Consider the following 15,969-nt stretch of genomic DNA (forward strand, 5'->3'; position numbering starts at 1 on the left):
TCGCTTCATCTCAGGCAGGGCCTGCGCCGTCTTTTTTTACCATAGAGATTGCCTCTATAGACTTTCCGGGCTGGATCATCCTCACCCATAAGGTGACCCACCAACCGTAACCAATTTTTATTTTAATTCTCCAGCTGGTACGGACTCACCGATTTCGAATCCACCGACTTGGACCAATCAAATCGCGACTTTTGGAGGTCTTACCACATTCATGTTTCTCCACAGAAAAATCCGTGCTCTCCACTTCAGTGGAAAGCCAGCGCTTATTGTTTCCGCCGCGGTCAGCCAGATAGGAGAATACAACAACTTCCACAATGAGATAAATTGAAAACTCGACTATGGCAGGTCTGCCAGCGGCATGGTTGCCTAATTCTTGCAGAAAACGGAAGAGGAAGGCTTGAGGAAAAGAACTTTAGCTGCAAAGGTGAGGGACTGCAGGCTAAATCTTGTCTGTCACTCTTTTGTCTCGGGCTTCGTTGAAGAAAAAAAGTCGGTGATGTGAACCTAATTGGTCCAATACCGGTGTTTGAAAACAGATCAATAATAAAGAATACGAAGCTCCTTGGGAAGGAGAACCTTTCTGAACCACCCGGTGTGATAATATCTAAGGAAATCAGATGTAAAGAAGCAAAACTTTTCTTGGAGACAAGCTGGTTACCGCTGATGAAGCAGACTCTTCAGTTAGTGGTCAGTCATATTAGACTACAATTAGATCTGCAAGCATAAAGGTTAGTGAAATTAACTTCCAGCATGCAGAACCCTCTCTTTTCCACTTGCAGCAGCCCTAATATATACATATATTTTTGGTACAAGCACCAGGGGTTCGGTTTAACGAAACATGCTGTAATGGACTAGTAGGGGCTAGGATTTTTTCGAATAGAGATCCTCCTGAGAGAGCTTTTGTCCTAATGTCAAAATTGTTAGATACAACCATGCTCAGACAATTTTGTTCCAAGGCCCCAGATACAGTCATTTTACAATACCAAATTAATGGGAAGAGGAGAAGCATAATAGTTGCTTCTGGTTACTTACTACATGAATTTTGTGTCCTCTACCGACGCAAAAACTAGGAAATCTGGTAGGATATGCATGAATCAAGTGGTCTTAAGCACTTAATAGATTATGACGGAAACGCGAAACATATTTGCAACAAATGCAATTCTAGAGGAGAGATACTATTTGGTTTCATGGCGCCGTCTGTTCTTACGACTGCGATACTTTGACAATCACGCATGCGCCTACGTTCGTGGGGCCAACAAGAAGTGAAATAATTTATCTGCACTTAAAAGCTGTTAGAATTGATTACAGACTGGCGGGTGCTAGACGATGTTTCATTGCCAGGCTGTAATACAAAGTTCAATTAACTCCTGACAATATAATGTAGGTTCCTAGGGGACTGAAAACTCCTTAGGCGATAGAAGATCAGTTGGAAGCTCTGAATTGTACATTTTTAGAATTTATAGAAGGGGCTTGTCCTTTTACCTGAGGAAAACGCGATCAGTTGCACCATCTTTTCATAGATTTCAAGGTTGCATATTATAAGATAGCCAGGGTAATACTGTACGTGACCATGAGAGAGAAGAAATCGATAAAACTGACTAGGCTGACTCTAACCAATGTGCGAGGTTAAATAACAGAAGTAGAATCACTCTCCACACCTTTCTCCATCAACAACGGTCTGAGACAATGATCTATCATGTATCCTCTTTAACCTGGCCCTGGAAACAATAATCTGTGACCCTGATGTAAATACAAGAGGCACCATCCTCGTCAAATTCACCCAACTACTAGTATATGCTGACGATATTGACATTATGGGAAGAACAGATGAGATGAAAGATTCCCTTCATCCAGATCGAGCAGGTGGCACGAGATCTTGGGGTGCACATTAATGAAGACAAGGCGAAGTACATCAGTGCCAAAAACCGAAGAACCAACATCAAATAGTAGTGTCTAAAGAGAACAATGAAGATAGGAAACTACAATTATGAGACCGTTGATAATTTCTCCTATCTAGGGTGGAAAATCACAATTGATAACAGCTGCGACGCTGGAAGCCGTAGATGGTGTTTGGTTGCAAATATAGCCGGTTTCAGTTTGCTGTTCCGCTCGAAACGTCGAACCGTGGGGTCAAAGCTCTTAGTTGAGCAATGATTTTGCCTCATGGGTTCCCAACAAGAAAAATTGCGAAATCTTGCTCCCTTTCGAGAGAAGAATCCCTTCAAAAATGTTTGGCCTCTTACAGAAGGGTGGGCGACTCCGTGGTCTACAATTTCATCTATGTGGGTTAGAACCACCCAGCCCAGAGAATCTATACCGGCAATATCTATAGTAGAAGAAGACGATGCAGACCTTGTCTAAGATGGAGCCAGACAGCTTTTAGGGATATCGAATTGGTGGAGTTTGCCGTAAAACCGCGATGTTTGGAATTCCTTACGATGGCAAGCCTAGACCAGATTCCGGTTGTTGCGTTGTTAATAATAATGATGAAACGTAGCAAAACTGTTCCCTGGTGGAACTTAGAACCGCGAAAACCCAGGAAATCAACCAGACGGCTTCTGAATGCTGCTTATATCCTCAAATATAAGAGGTTCGTAAAATGTTCGAAGCGAGACTACTTTAGAGTATACTGTGGGGAACTGGATGGCGGAAGGAAGACTCTAAAATTGTACAAAGTCTTTAAAAGGGATGACTTGGCCAAGTTGGACTCTCTTAGATAACCGGATGGAACTCTCAACTTCCAGAGTTGGCTCTGTACAGACTCTCTTGGAAGTACGCCATTCGGGAGAACAGATGGCATAAGTGGGAGGGAGAGAATTGGGGGTTTCTGCAAACCTTTCAACAGACGGTGGTGACCAATGAAAGAGCGAGTGCTGCTTTTAACATTTCAAAGCACCTGGCATGGATGGCATCTATCCAGCAATGCTAAAGGAGGCTATGGAGAACTTAGAGCATAGTAGAGAGTAAGAAATAGTTTTTGCGGGTGTCTTCATATGTATCCCTGAGAAAGGGGACTATTCAAACCCAAAGTATTTTACCAGAACATCAGTCTTACGGAAATGTCTAGAGAGACTGGTTGAGCATGATATTTGCAAGAAGACACTAAGGTCACACCCACTAAGTAAAACCAAATTTTTTTCCAGCGTGGTAAGTGTTATGAGTCTATTCTTCATTCTATGGTTTCAAAGATAGAGAACGGAACGCGAAGGAGCGTTCATAGATATTGAAGGGGCCTTTGACTGTTCGCCTTTCTAAAAACTTTGTGATGCAACCACAGAGCATCGTGTCTATAAAATTTTAATTACGTATGTGTGTGCTATGGGTGTTGATTGCTACCTGACAACTGAAACGTCAGAGGTGTGTTAGCGCCACTTGCATGGAATATGTTGATCGATACACTCTTTCTTCGCCTTTCAGTAAATCTCAATAAAACCGTAATGATATTATTAAGAAAAAGAGAGGTGAAACTCTCCGATAAAGAGAAATATCTGGGAATAATTCTAGACAAAAGCCTGCTTTGAAGAAATATATAAAGGTAAAGATGAAACGAGCTTTCACAGCTTATGGGCTGTGTACGCGGATCTTCGCCTCGACATGGGATCTTCGGCTTAATGTAGGAATGTGAATAGTATGTTGCTATCATTAGGCCGATGTTCAGTTAAGCATCCGTAGTGTGATGGGTTAAGGTGACTTAAAAAATGTTTCACTGTAAGCTGGAAAAGTTATTGGGAGAACCGAATCCAGTTTGCGCAATGCCTTCTGCTTCTTAGATCGCCATGTATCTGTTTGATAGACGGCATGAAGTTGTCGTCAAACGTAGAGAAAAACTGGGAACTGGGAAAACTGGAAAACTGGGATGAACCAGAAGACTGCGTGGTGGGAGATAATAGGGAGTTCTTCTATACCAATGCCGCAACAACAGAGCAGGGTTTTACTTTTCGAATAGGAACTAGGAGTTGCCTTTCTCTTGGGACAATATGCAACAGCTTTTCGTTGTAAAGTGTACCCAATCCTAACGGCAGTAACCCGAATCATTCACGAGCTGCTAAAGGCAGGCAGGTCGCAATATGCAGCGATAGTCGAGCTCCATCGAGAGCGTTGAGTAATCATCTGTCATCATCTCAAAAATAGTTCCAATAGACTTCCATCTTATTTTCACTAATTACGGAAATCAGTTCTATGGTGCAATTTTACAAAACTCTCAAAGGCCGTTTTTGAAAAAAAAACTATTTGTTTGAAATTATCAGCATTTTAAACCAGCTACGGAATATTCCCAATGGTAGTGCCCCGCTTATGGACGCATTAGACATCAAATTGTTGGTCCTGATGTGCTCCAGCTGCAGCGGATAACATTACATTTACTGGCAAAAATTGTGCGATACATTAACGAATCCAGGATATTCCGTTAGACGGGGAAACCAGGTATAATGGACCACTAGAGTTCGAATGCTTAGGGGCTTTGCTTTGCGCTTCTCCACACACGCAACGCCACTGAGTATTTATAAACGGTGGTCTTTGCGGTCAAAACCAAATTTAGCACAACAGCCAGGAAGAGCGGTGGAACTAGGTCTGGATCATTCATCGTCTGGCTAAAACGAGTTACTAATACAATGTGAGGGTTATTGATCCATTTTAACCAGAAATTGTTTATATAAAATAAAATTCTGGCGCATTCCAAACAAAAGCCTTTTCAAGGTGTGCTTCAAAATCATCAATTATATCAGATTTCGGGACCATTTCTGGCAAATGCGGAGGCGGTTATATGTAATTTCCCTAGAGCCTTTGTAATACGTACGTATGCAAGTTTCAGCACCTGAAAGACTTTGTTATGGTAATTCCATAGAGAAATGATAGTTTTCCGGTCACTCTCCTCTCTTGATGAACTTTGTGTTGATTTCTCGCAAGATAAATCAGGCAATGATACTAAGCTTCTTCTGACTACTGGGTTCATGAAGTGGCTTTCAGATATAGTATCAATCAACCGATATTCTTTTAGCCTATGTAGTTTTGTCCGCGCAGTAACCTTTTGAAGAGACATAATATTCAAGTATTCCAAACTGTATCGTCCATTGAGTTTTTACGTTCGATCGTGTGTCGGTAAAATTAAAATATTATAGTTTCAGTATTTACTTATTCTTATTACCTTTCACGAATTGCCCACAATTCCTTTTCGCCTCTCCAGCAATGTAACTTGAGCAAAGGTAATATTAACGGTTACCACTTGTTTGAACAGTTGAATTTTGGGCATTTTGAGAGCCTCTGTTGTGTTTCGAATTGGAAATCACCTGCAAGCGCTTTCAGTTATTTCATAGCCCAGTGTTTTTATTCGATATATGTTTTTCTCGCTCTTCACCCTTACCTGTTATCCGCCGCGGCCATATTTTTCACCTGAAGTCACCAAAACTGTATACTATGATATGAGATGGATGTAGATTTTAAGATACAAATATTCATAACTGCGAGAGTGCATTGCTAAATAGATACAATACTTACGTACTTGGGTACTTTCGGAGCGTATTTATGTATTGAGGTTCGCGCTGGGAGCAACTGTGCTGCTGAGGTTCTTCTCCATTACCTCATCTTATGGTATCTGCGTCAGTCAGGTGTGGGAGAGTCATACGCGGATTTCAGGCGTATATCTGTGGGCATTAACGTTTCGAGGGATCTTTTCAATTCCACAGGTATGCGCGTCTTTGAGTTGTTGGGTAAAGACACTCTGACGAATTATGTCTATCAAATTAGATGGTAATGGATCAGGTGCTAGTGATACTGTTCAGTGGAATGATGATGGAATCGGTGAAGGCCATTTTTCTGATACCGCTAAAATAAAGAAGACAAGAGAAGGCGGAGGAAAATAAAAATAATTTCAGGTGGTTAAATTCCAATTGATATGCTCATTAGATTGATTGAGGAAATAAATAATAACTGTAATGGAATATTAGAAATAATGAAAAATAATCGAAATGATTTTTCCACTGGGTTTATTCCATGTGAATTATTATCAATTTGGTGTGCGTTTTAATTTGAACAATTTTTTGAGAGGTGTGGATATAAAACGCTGATTGACTGAATTGATTTTGAACTTTTGAACTACCTTGAATCTTTACTGAAGTTGCAGTTGATTTTTTTTCATGAAGATGCACATTATTATTTATTAATTAAGTGTAAACTTCCGGTTTCTTATTATTATTGCATTATTGGAAAATAAACTTGGAAAGAAATCAAATCACTCAGAAGATACCATAACTAAATATTCAGCTATTCAGCATTTCGATAGGTTACCCCGGAGCAACTATTGATTTCTCAACTCCTACTTTGTGTCTACATTCCTGTAGACTGTAGGACATCCGTATAGTTCCTTCCTGCGATCACATTCCTGTGGCACATACAATAGTTTTGAATTGCGGTTTTTCACTTTAGGAACTGTGGGTTCCCAAATCCACCATCAAGTAGCAACATGCATGCCATCACCTTATTATTAGGTTGTTGCAAATGAAATGGCTGTTTTGGTACTAAAATTTCAAACGACTGTAAAGCTTACAAAAATTTATTTATTTAATCAAAATAGGTGCCAGTCGATTCAAAATACTTCTCCCAACAAGCTTCAAGAGCATGTATGCCAGTTTCGTAGAAGTCCAACTGTCGGGTGTTGATAAATTCGTCGAAGGCAATTTTGATTCGTTCCTAAATTGTTTTTCCGCCAAGAAATGATCCAAATGCTTAAAAAAGTGCTAGTCGGTTGGCGAAAGGTCCGGTGAATATGGTGGATGAGGTAGAGTCTCATACTGCAATTCGTTCAACTTTTGAACCGTTGTTCTGGATACATGATGTCGTGCATTGCCGTGACGGAGTATCACACCACCTCTGTTGACCGATCTCGGTCGTTGAATACTCAATTTTTCGTGCATATCCTCGAGTTGGGCACAGTATTTCTCTGCATTTATCGTTTCTCCAGGTGCCAAAAAAGAATAGTGGATAATTCCAGCTGTAGACCACCAAACAGTCACCATTACCTTCTTCGGATGGAGGCTCGGTTTCGGCATATGCTTCGGTGGCTCATCAGCATCTAGCGATTGTGTTAATCGGCAACGATTGTCGTATAATATCCACTTTTCATCACATGTCACTATTCTGTGCAAAAAGGGGTTGCGTCTGTTGCAGGAGAGTAAAGAACTGTAAAAGTCCATTCGAAGCGCCATGTTTTGCTCCGTACGGGCTTGCGGTATCCATTTGTCGAGCTTTTTCACCTTCCCAAGTTGTTGCAAGTACCGGGAAACTATCGAATAGTGTACGCCCAGTTTCTCTGCAATGTCCTTCACAGACTGACGTGTGTCGGATTCGCTTAGCACACGCAGTCGTTATCAATCGATGGTCCTGGATGTCCATGTGGCTCACTTTGAAGGTTTACATCGCCTGACTGGAATTTTTCGAACCACCGCCGTATGGTTCGTTCGCTTACCGTATCAGCTCCAAATGCGCTGTTAATGTTCCTGGTCCCTTCCGCTGCTTTATGACCGAGTTTGAATTCATACAGAAAAGTATATGATTTTGGCTCTTTTCCATCCTTTTCTCCTTTTTATTCACTGTTATCACAACGATGGTCAAAACTGAAATGACTCCTTGATTAAATGTACGAGTATTTATACTTGATTATCCGGTGGTTTGATACAGTAAAATCGCAACTAACTTCACTTGATTGCCAAATCGACCATTTCATATGCAACAACCTAATACAATTAGTCTTAAAACTAGCAGCTACTAGTCAACCTTCGTATTTTTGCCCTCTGTTTTGAATTTCATAGTTTCCATGTGTACACAAAATTTCGTTCGGACCGGTTTAGCCGTTTTGGAGAAAAGTGTATGTGTAATCGACAGACAGACGGACAGTGAATCGATTTTAATAAGGTTTTGTTTTTCACGAAACCTTAAAAAGTGAGGTCCACATATCCGTTTTATTTGTCTTTTATCTACATTTTAGAATGCTTGTTTTTTAAATTTTGGTGACTCTAGGCTGTTGTAGTAGTCTCCTGCTTAAGGGGTTACGATGGGAGGGTAACCTTTCTATATACTTCGTCACCTGCAATGAGATCTCATTTCTTACTCTCGCAATTTTAAAGTTTCTGTGAATGCTTTGATTTTTCATATACCAAGGTACACCAGTCATTTATAGTATCCTAGACTGGGCTCTATGTAGCAATTCGATATAAGATGTGCACATTGAATCCCAGCTGAATTCCGTAAGTCCTTATTGGCATTATGACGGCTTTGTGGAGCAGGCGCTTGTACTCGAGTCCCAGCATAGAATTTTTATTTAGAAGTCAATACCGATTTTTGTTCTCAGTTTCATTTGCAATGCTTTCATCTCAATGTGTTTTCTGCATGTCAATCGTCCATCCAGGTGCAAACCGAGATACTTTACCTCATTCTGTTGACGGCGCATTACACCATTGATTGAGGCGTTCGCGCAGCTTCGTTGGTTCAGGGTGAAAGTGACATCATAGCCCTTGGTTTCGTTCACGTAGATTTTCCATTTTGCAAGCCACTTTTCAATACGTTTCGGAAAAATTTGTAAGTTTTTTGATGCAACCTGGGGATCGGTGTGGATACTTAAAATGGCGAACTTTGAGGTTATCAGGTTAGGATCAGTTTGTAGATCCGAGGTATAAATGAGATCGACAATCTAAGGACGCTGCTTTGAGGGACTCCAGTTTGGATGTTGTACTCACGGGACGTGAGGCTTTTGTATTTTACCCTGAATTTGAGCTCCAAGAGAAAAGATTGCAAAATTCCATGAAACCGCACTGTAAGCAACTTTTTCATATTTTAAAATTCCGACCTTTGTGCCACACTTTGTCGAAGGCTTGTGCCACATGCAAAAAAACCGATGAGCAATACTTTCTATTCTCCAGTGCACTCCTCATCTTAGATACGATCCTGTGAACTTGTTAGATTGCACCATGTTTCTTTCGATATCCAAACTGGCATTCAGGAATCACTTTTTTTTCCACCAGTTGTGGTGAGATTTCTTAATTTAGTAATTTTTCGAACACCTTTGATAGGATGGGTAATAGACTTATGGGCCTATAGAATGCAACCTGTGTTTGGTCCTTTTCACATTTACAAATTTTTGTGATTTCTGAAAATTTCTTATCTTTGATGAATAGGCGAGACGTAGGATTACGTTGAATATGTGAGTCATATGAGTGATTGCAACTGTTGGAAGCTCGTTCAACATTTTTTCCGTGATAGACCTTATCCTGGAGCTTCCTTTGGTTCCACTTGCTCTTTAAAAGATCGAGCAACTCACTTGGCTCGCTTCCCTTCGGCGTAAACATAGATATTTGGATCCATCTGTGCTAAATGGTGGAGACATACTTTTCCAAATATTTTGCAAATGCCTCCGTTTTTTCGAAATGACTTTTGCCTTGTTGCAGCTTATTTTGTTGAATTTCAATAGGGCTTTGTCTACTTTACCTCTGGTTTTCGAGGGAGGGTTAGTTTGCTGATGAGTGCTTATATACTTACGCAAATTTCAATTCGTTGTTAGTTTTCTACCTGTCTTGCTTGTTATAGGAGGTACGCTTGCGAGTGTCATAATGACTGGTGAGTGGTCTGAAAACATTTCATAGGACGGTTCGCTCGTTATCAGCGCCAATCTCACGTTTTTAGTAATATAAAAGTCAACCAGGTCAGGGATTTTTCGCCGATCTTCTGGCCAATAAGCTGTCAAGGAGAGACGATGTCAAGTTTGATGTTTCGTGCTAGCACGTCCCACAACTGTCTTCCTTCGGAAATAATCAGTCTGAATCCCAAATAAGTGTGCTTAGCATTAAAATCTCCAACAGCAAGAAATCTGTTTCCCTGTGTGCTGAAAAATTCTTCGAATACGATATAAAAAAACTCTCTTTTGGTTTTCCCTTCGGATCGGAAAGATCGGTCGTATACGCAAGGAACGCAATAAGCAGGACAGGGTTTCAGAATAATTTCAAAAAATAAATGCAAATAGATAGAAATATGGTTCAACTGTTTCTATAGCCCATTTACTCGGTTCAGAATTTTACTCCTTACAGATACTTGAAAGGAAGCCCGAATGAGTGAAAGGCGACAAACACCAGCGCGGAATGCTGCGACATGTTCATATGTTACAGACAATTCAGTTAGTTTTTATTTTGTTAAGCTCTGTGAAGCAATGGAAAGCTTTCGTTCTGGTTGGGAAGTGGTTACAACAACAACGGGAGATATATTTATTTATATTTGAATTGAAATTATTTTTCCAGGAAGAGCGCAGTCGATTCCTGCTCAGAAAGTCACTTTGAGCACAAGCTGTATTTACGGCAGGTTATCGGATCAATCCAACTCTCACGTGTCCTTTGGACAGTAGAGTTTCTGCTTCCTCCTGGATGATGCTCATGTAACCCAGCAGAATTTTTAGATATTTGTAGTTTTCAAACTACTGAAGAAAAGGTTTCAGGAAAGTTGCGGTTGCTGCACACTTGGGGCCGTGAAATTCGGATGATAGGAACATTTTCTTTAGGAGAAATGCCTTTTTTACGAAATTAGCTTCCAAGTTGAAGGTCAGTTAGGCAAGGAATCGATTAGGATAGGCCAGAAAAATGAAAAGAATTCAAGAGACAGAGAAATTTTAATAAGTTATTATTATTCACTAAAATTAAATCTGGTTTTCAAAATCAGATGTGATGATCATGGAAAGGTTGAGATGTGCAAACCAAGACTAGTAATTAGAAGGGGTGTGATCAAACAGAGATTGATTTTATAACAAAAATCTCTTACTTGCATGAATAGGCATAACAAATTAATTTTTTCATGGAGAATTGGTGGGAGCCTGGGACAAAACCTTTGACATATTTGTGAAAACACTTGGCTTCGAAAGGTCGGAGACAGATATATCCTTGCACATTTCGAAAACTAGATTAGTAAAAATATTTCTGCTGTACGTACTGTACGTTGGTGGCATCATCATCGTTGGAAGACATAGTATAAGATTCAAAGAACGTTGTCCTCATTGATATGAAGAAACATCAATGAAGAGGTTCTGGGTCAGATTCGTATGGCAATCGGCCACCGAATGTAATTCTCAGGAGTTATTCGCTTCCTTATTTGGATTCACATAAATGACAAGGCTGCCACTAAAAATCGGTGACTAAAATCCCTAAACTCTGAAAACAAAGTACGCCCCTTTGGATGGATGGACAGTGCTTCTCCCTCAAGCACAACCCAAAGTAATGCCACTCGTTGTAAATGGTTTCATATATTACATACTCTTACCAAATTTCTTCAATGGTGCGGCAGGCAAAATTGGCTCCAAGGTAGCCATCCCGATCGTTCAATCGCGTCCTCCAGTTGCAAAATTTCAGCAATTCTCAATCAACGAAGCAAAACAAACAGCAACAACTTCGTAGAATTCTGTGAAGGGATAGAACAAACCCCAGAAACAACCAGGCTAATATAAAGTAATAGCAACGTCTTTTCTCTTTCTGAAGAAGGAAGATTAGACATTTATCTAGAATGAGGGGTAGGGTATATCTGCTTCTCAGAACTCATTTCCCAGGGTCCTACTCCACGGCGAAGTATAGTCGCATTCTGCCTGATACTCAAACAACGGATAGAAAGGGAAAAAGGTGGGTCCAAGAAGTCATCTTAGGATCTCTTCTAAGTGTGATAAGAGGCAGCACTGCCTTTGAATATATACCGAGGGTATGGAGGCAGTCAAAAACGGTCTTTATTTTGAAGGCGGGTAAAACGGATCCTTTTCACCCTAAATCATTCACACTAAGCTGCCCGACTTCGTTCTTACTGAAAACGGTGAAGAATGTCATAGTCTACTACATTTGAAATAACCTTCTAATCCGTAATCGCGTACATCCATTACGGTATGTCATGGAAACAAAATAAATAGCGCTTTGTGCGTTTTTGTATATTGAAGTAGCGTAGCATATCGCAGACAAAGACATGAGATGCCCTGATCCGCTAGAGAGTGGGAAATACTTTGGCTGTCTGGATGAACAGAAATATTTGTGAATCCAGACCAAAAACTACTCTGGAAGACACGTGTTGAAAACATATGCTGGAAGGGCTTTTTTTTTTTTTTTTTACAAGGGCTCTGATACATACGTCATAGATAGATGTGCCCCTCTCAAACGCGAAAGAAATGATAGGAGGCAGAACATTACTATTCTAGCCGAAAGGTTCTTAGGGAAATTTGGTCCTACTTCCAAAGTAGTATGGGAATACCATAACAGATGGAATACGCTTGGCTCACTCAATAAGATTTGGATATCTTGGATTTCAGGCCACATTGGGTAGTGGTCAAACTGGCCAGGGAAGCAGTAGGGAAGGCACCACATGGACCAGATTCACTCTGCGGAATCGGAGGGAACGCTGAGGGAACGCGATGTGCGAATTTACCAGTAAAGGAGCATTCCAGAGTATTCATGAGGGGATCGAAATCCAAGCTCTCAAAAGATGGTTTAAACCTCACCAAGAAGAGCCTTCGAATCATAGTAACAATACTCACTGGGCACTATAGGGTATATATATTATCCCCTGAGGAAGCTAGGGGTATCCACAGACACTCTCTACAGATTCTAAGTGGTAAGTGCTGAAACTTGCACACATGTTCTGGGACACTATCCGGCGCTTATGCAAAGTAGGTTGAGGAGAATCCTTAATACCGATTGCTAGCACCCACTTTTGAATTTTCCGTAAAAATTCTTTGCTGGTATCAAAAAGCTAAGAAATAGAGGTTCTTTATTGTAAACGTTTTGCATTTTCTGGGAATTCTTCTGAATAACTTTGAAACGTTAATTTGCAAGGCCAGGTAAGACGATCTATGTTGTTTTTTCGCTATTTGAAATAGTTGAAGCGAAGAGGACTTTTCATTGAATTCAAAAGTTTTTAAAACCAGGTTATATGGCCAATAAGGGGATCATTCAGTTGCTATGGTCTAGTCAGATAGTTGAGAACCTTTTTAGAATGGGGGGTATTGAAATATTAGGCAGCATTTGTAATTTGCTCTGATATATTATTTCGATACTTTCATTTACAAGATAATATAAAGAGATAAGCATCATGAACTCAAAACTAAATTAAGCCGTATACGTACTATACATGTATGTATATCCTTTATTTATAAGAAATCACCAAAAGAAATAATTTTGTACATAGATCTAATTCCAATTCTGATATTAATTAAATTTTGTCCTTGAATATTCCAACCAATATGTGCCGTACTTTCTCTAAAACCTGTAAGTAGTTACACCGTTCATTTCTACACACGGGCATATGTTCAAGTTTCCGAAAAAGCAACAATTTGCCATATTTTTGGAGGCGAATGACTATATTCCATGAGTAATAGTCGAGGCTTTTCGAGAAATGATGATCCTAAATTGTAAATTATATTTTTCCAAATATTTGGGATTTACATTTATTAAATAATGATGATTGCATCTAAAAGTTGCAAGTTCGGGTTTCTGGCTTAAATCTTTCGTTTTTTCGCAATAATTATATACTCAAATGTCGCCATCACAATTTATGGTGCACCGAATCGAATACTTACAAAAGATTGCTTTATAGCAGAGCCCTCGCATAAATATATCTGGTATGTGTGCATAATTTTGACCTGGATTTAGGAATGGTACTGAGTAGACTGGCTAACTAGTAGTTCCTTTGGTTATGTTATCAAGGGTATAATGCATATTCCATAAAACACGATTTTATGAAAAGTTGCAAAACTGATAGCAACTTTAAAATTCCATTACCCATTACAAAAGAAATTAATTCACTTATTTCCATTTCAATTTTCTTAGCTATTGTAGACCGGATGTAAAAATTATCAAAAAAAAAAAAATACAACAATATGTATGAAAATCCATTTGAAATGGAATCTAATCGTCTATGAGTCGCTGAATAGAAGTGGAATCTCACCTCCATCACATGCTATGATTACACTTAGTCTATAATGCACGCTTTAATACCAATATTAATTTAATGATTTTTTCACTGAAATCTGTACATCCATGTGGGTAAAGCGCGAAGATGACGACGGAGCAGAAAAACCTGGAGGCCGATCATGGCACATGTAGGCAGTCATGAAAGATTGAAATTAATGTGATGTATTAAAATTTCATTTGAAGATTCGTAGCACATATATGTATGAGACCAGAGTCTAGTCCACTCGTCAATATCTTGTAACGTGAAGTGATCAAGAAGATATGAAAAGGTAGCAGAAGTGAGTCTCTGAAACGTTGTTCACATACCTATGTAGGTGCATATTTGCTGATATGTGTACACAGGTTAGTTCAATCTATTGTCATATTTGGTCTTACAAGTACGCTATTGATGGCGATTTTCTGACGAGGAGTGTGGGTTGTGGCGTCCTTGAACTCGCATGATTCAAGATTGAGGAGTACAAGTGGCAGCATGATACTCAAAGTTTTCTGAATGTTTGCTTGATTAACGAGGAAGAAACAAATTTTTACGTTTTTCCTGGAGTAATGCTTCCAATTAACTTTTGCACGCTTTTTTGTATTCAAATAATATCTAACATTTTCCAGCAGTGATTATAGGTACATGATGGGATGCGGTCATACGGGCTTTTTGCTACACCTTGCTCATTAGTTTATGCCATTTTTTGTGTTTATTTTATAGAATGTAGTGACTCATGCATTCGTTTTATCACATTTAACTGCTGGCGCAGCTGTTAGTACATACACATTTATGTATAGTACATGCTTAATGATCCCCACCGGATCCTATTTGTTATTTTTTCTCGTAAATTTAATTTACATAATTTAGGTAATTGTATCTGAGTTCTTATAATTTCGGCCTTTGTCGCCTTTGGCCGTGTTGTCAGCGGTGGTATCTTAAGGAGACTCGTGAATTGCATTGACTTACCATTCTGAAATGAAAATTATTTTATTTGAGTGAAGATGCTCCTTTAAGTTCATGATACTTTTCTGTAAGTCTGGTGGACATTATCATATAACCTTCCTTACTCTGTCACGTATTTCTTATAAAATCTCGTAAATACTGTTTCATTGAATCTTTTGGAAATACAATTTAAGGAAATACCATAGTAACTTTAGATTCAACGAAGAATTTCCAGTAGAAGGAGGACAGTGAAATTTATTAGGATATCGTTGAATTCGTAGTAAGAAAGTGATGGTATTGTAACGTTATCACATTACTGTTACGAAACACTCGCAAACAGTCGCAATTTGAAATCATAAATCATATTTTTTGGATTCAAAATACTTCATTCCCAAATGGTTCTACATATTTCTGAAACACTCGCAGGAGTACAAAGGTGAGTTTAGTTTGAAAAGATAAGTGGGCATCAGCCAATTGTAAAGTAAAAAAGAATTTTCAGTTTCATAATAGAAGACCGTTTTCTCTAACCCTATATACAAACAAGCGAATAAAGTATATCTTTCTTATTTCAAAAAAGACTGAACTTTTTATAAATAAAACAAGTATATGCAGACCTCAAACACATAAATCTCACTTTACCATTTCGAGGATTATTTAACCTAAGAAACGGGAATATCATCCATTTAAAAATGTTTCTTGTGGCATTGGGAAGAATAATCTATTTTATGTCTTTTTCCCAAAATATTCTATTAAATTTTGTGTTTATAGGGAACGAAGAAGTAGTCTTATAATATTGCTCTAGAATGTAGTCCGCAGATTTATGTCGAATGTGGGATTGTTTCGAAACTAAAATCATGACTTCGAAAAAATCTTGCTAACTTTGGAAAGTGGAGTCGGCTCATCTTGATCGGTTGCGCCACTTTGTTCTATCAAAGCTCTTATCTGGATGCAGCCATAAGGCTTTTGAATCCCCATCCAGCGTATCAAACCACTGTTTCGGCTGGTGTTTTGGTCGCTTACCATGGACTTCGATGTTCAGACCACTCTTGGCATGTGAATTCCTCTTAGCACAAATCATGT

This window comes from Hermetia illucens, chromosome 1 (genome assembly GCF_905115235.1).
Source record: "Hermetia illucens chromosome 1, iHerIll2.2.curated.20191125, whole genome shotgun sequence".
Lineage (NCBI taxonomy): Eukaryota > Metazoa > Arthropoda > Insecta > Diptera > Stratiomyidae > Hermetia > Hermetia illucens.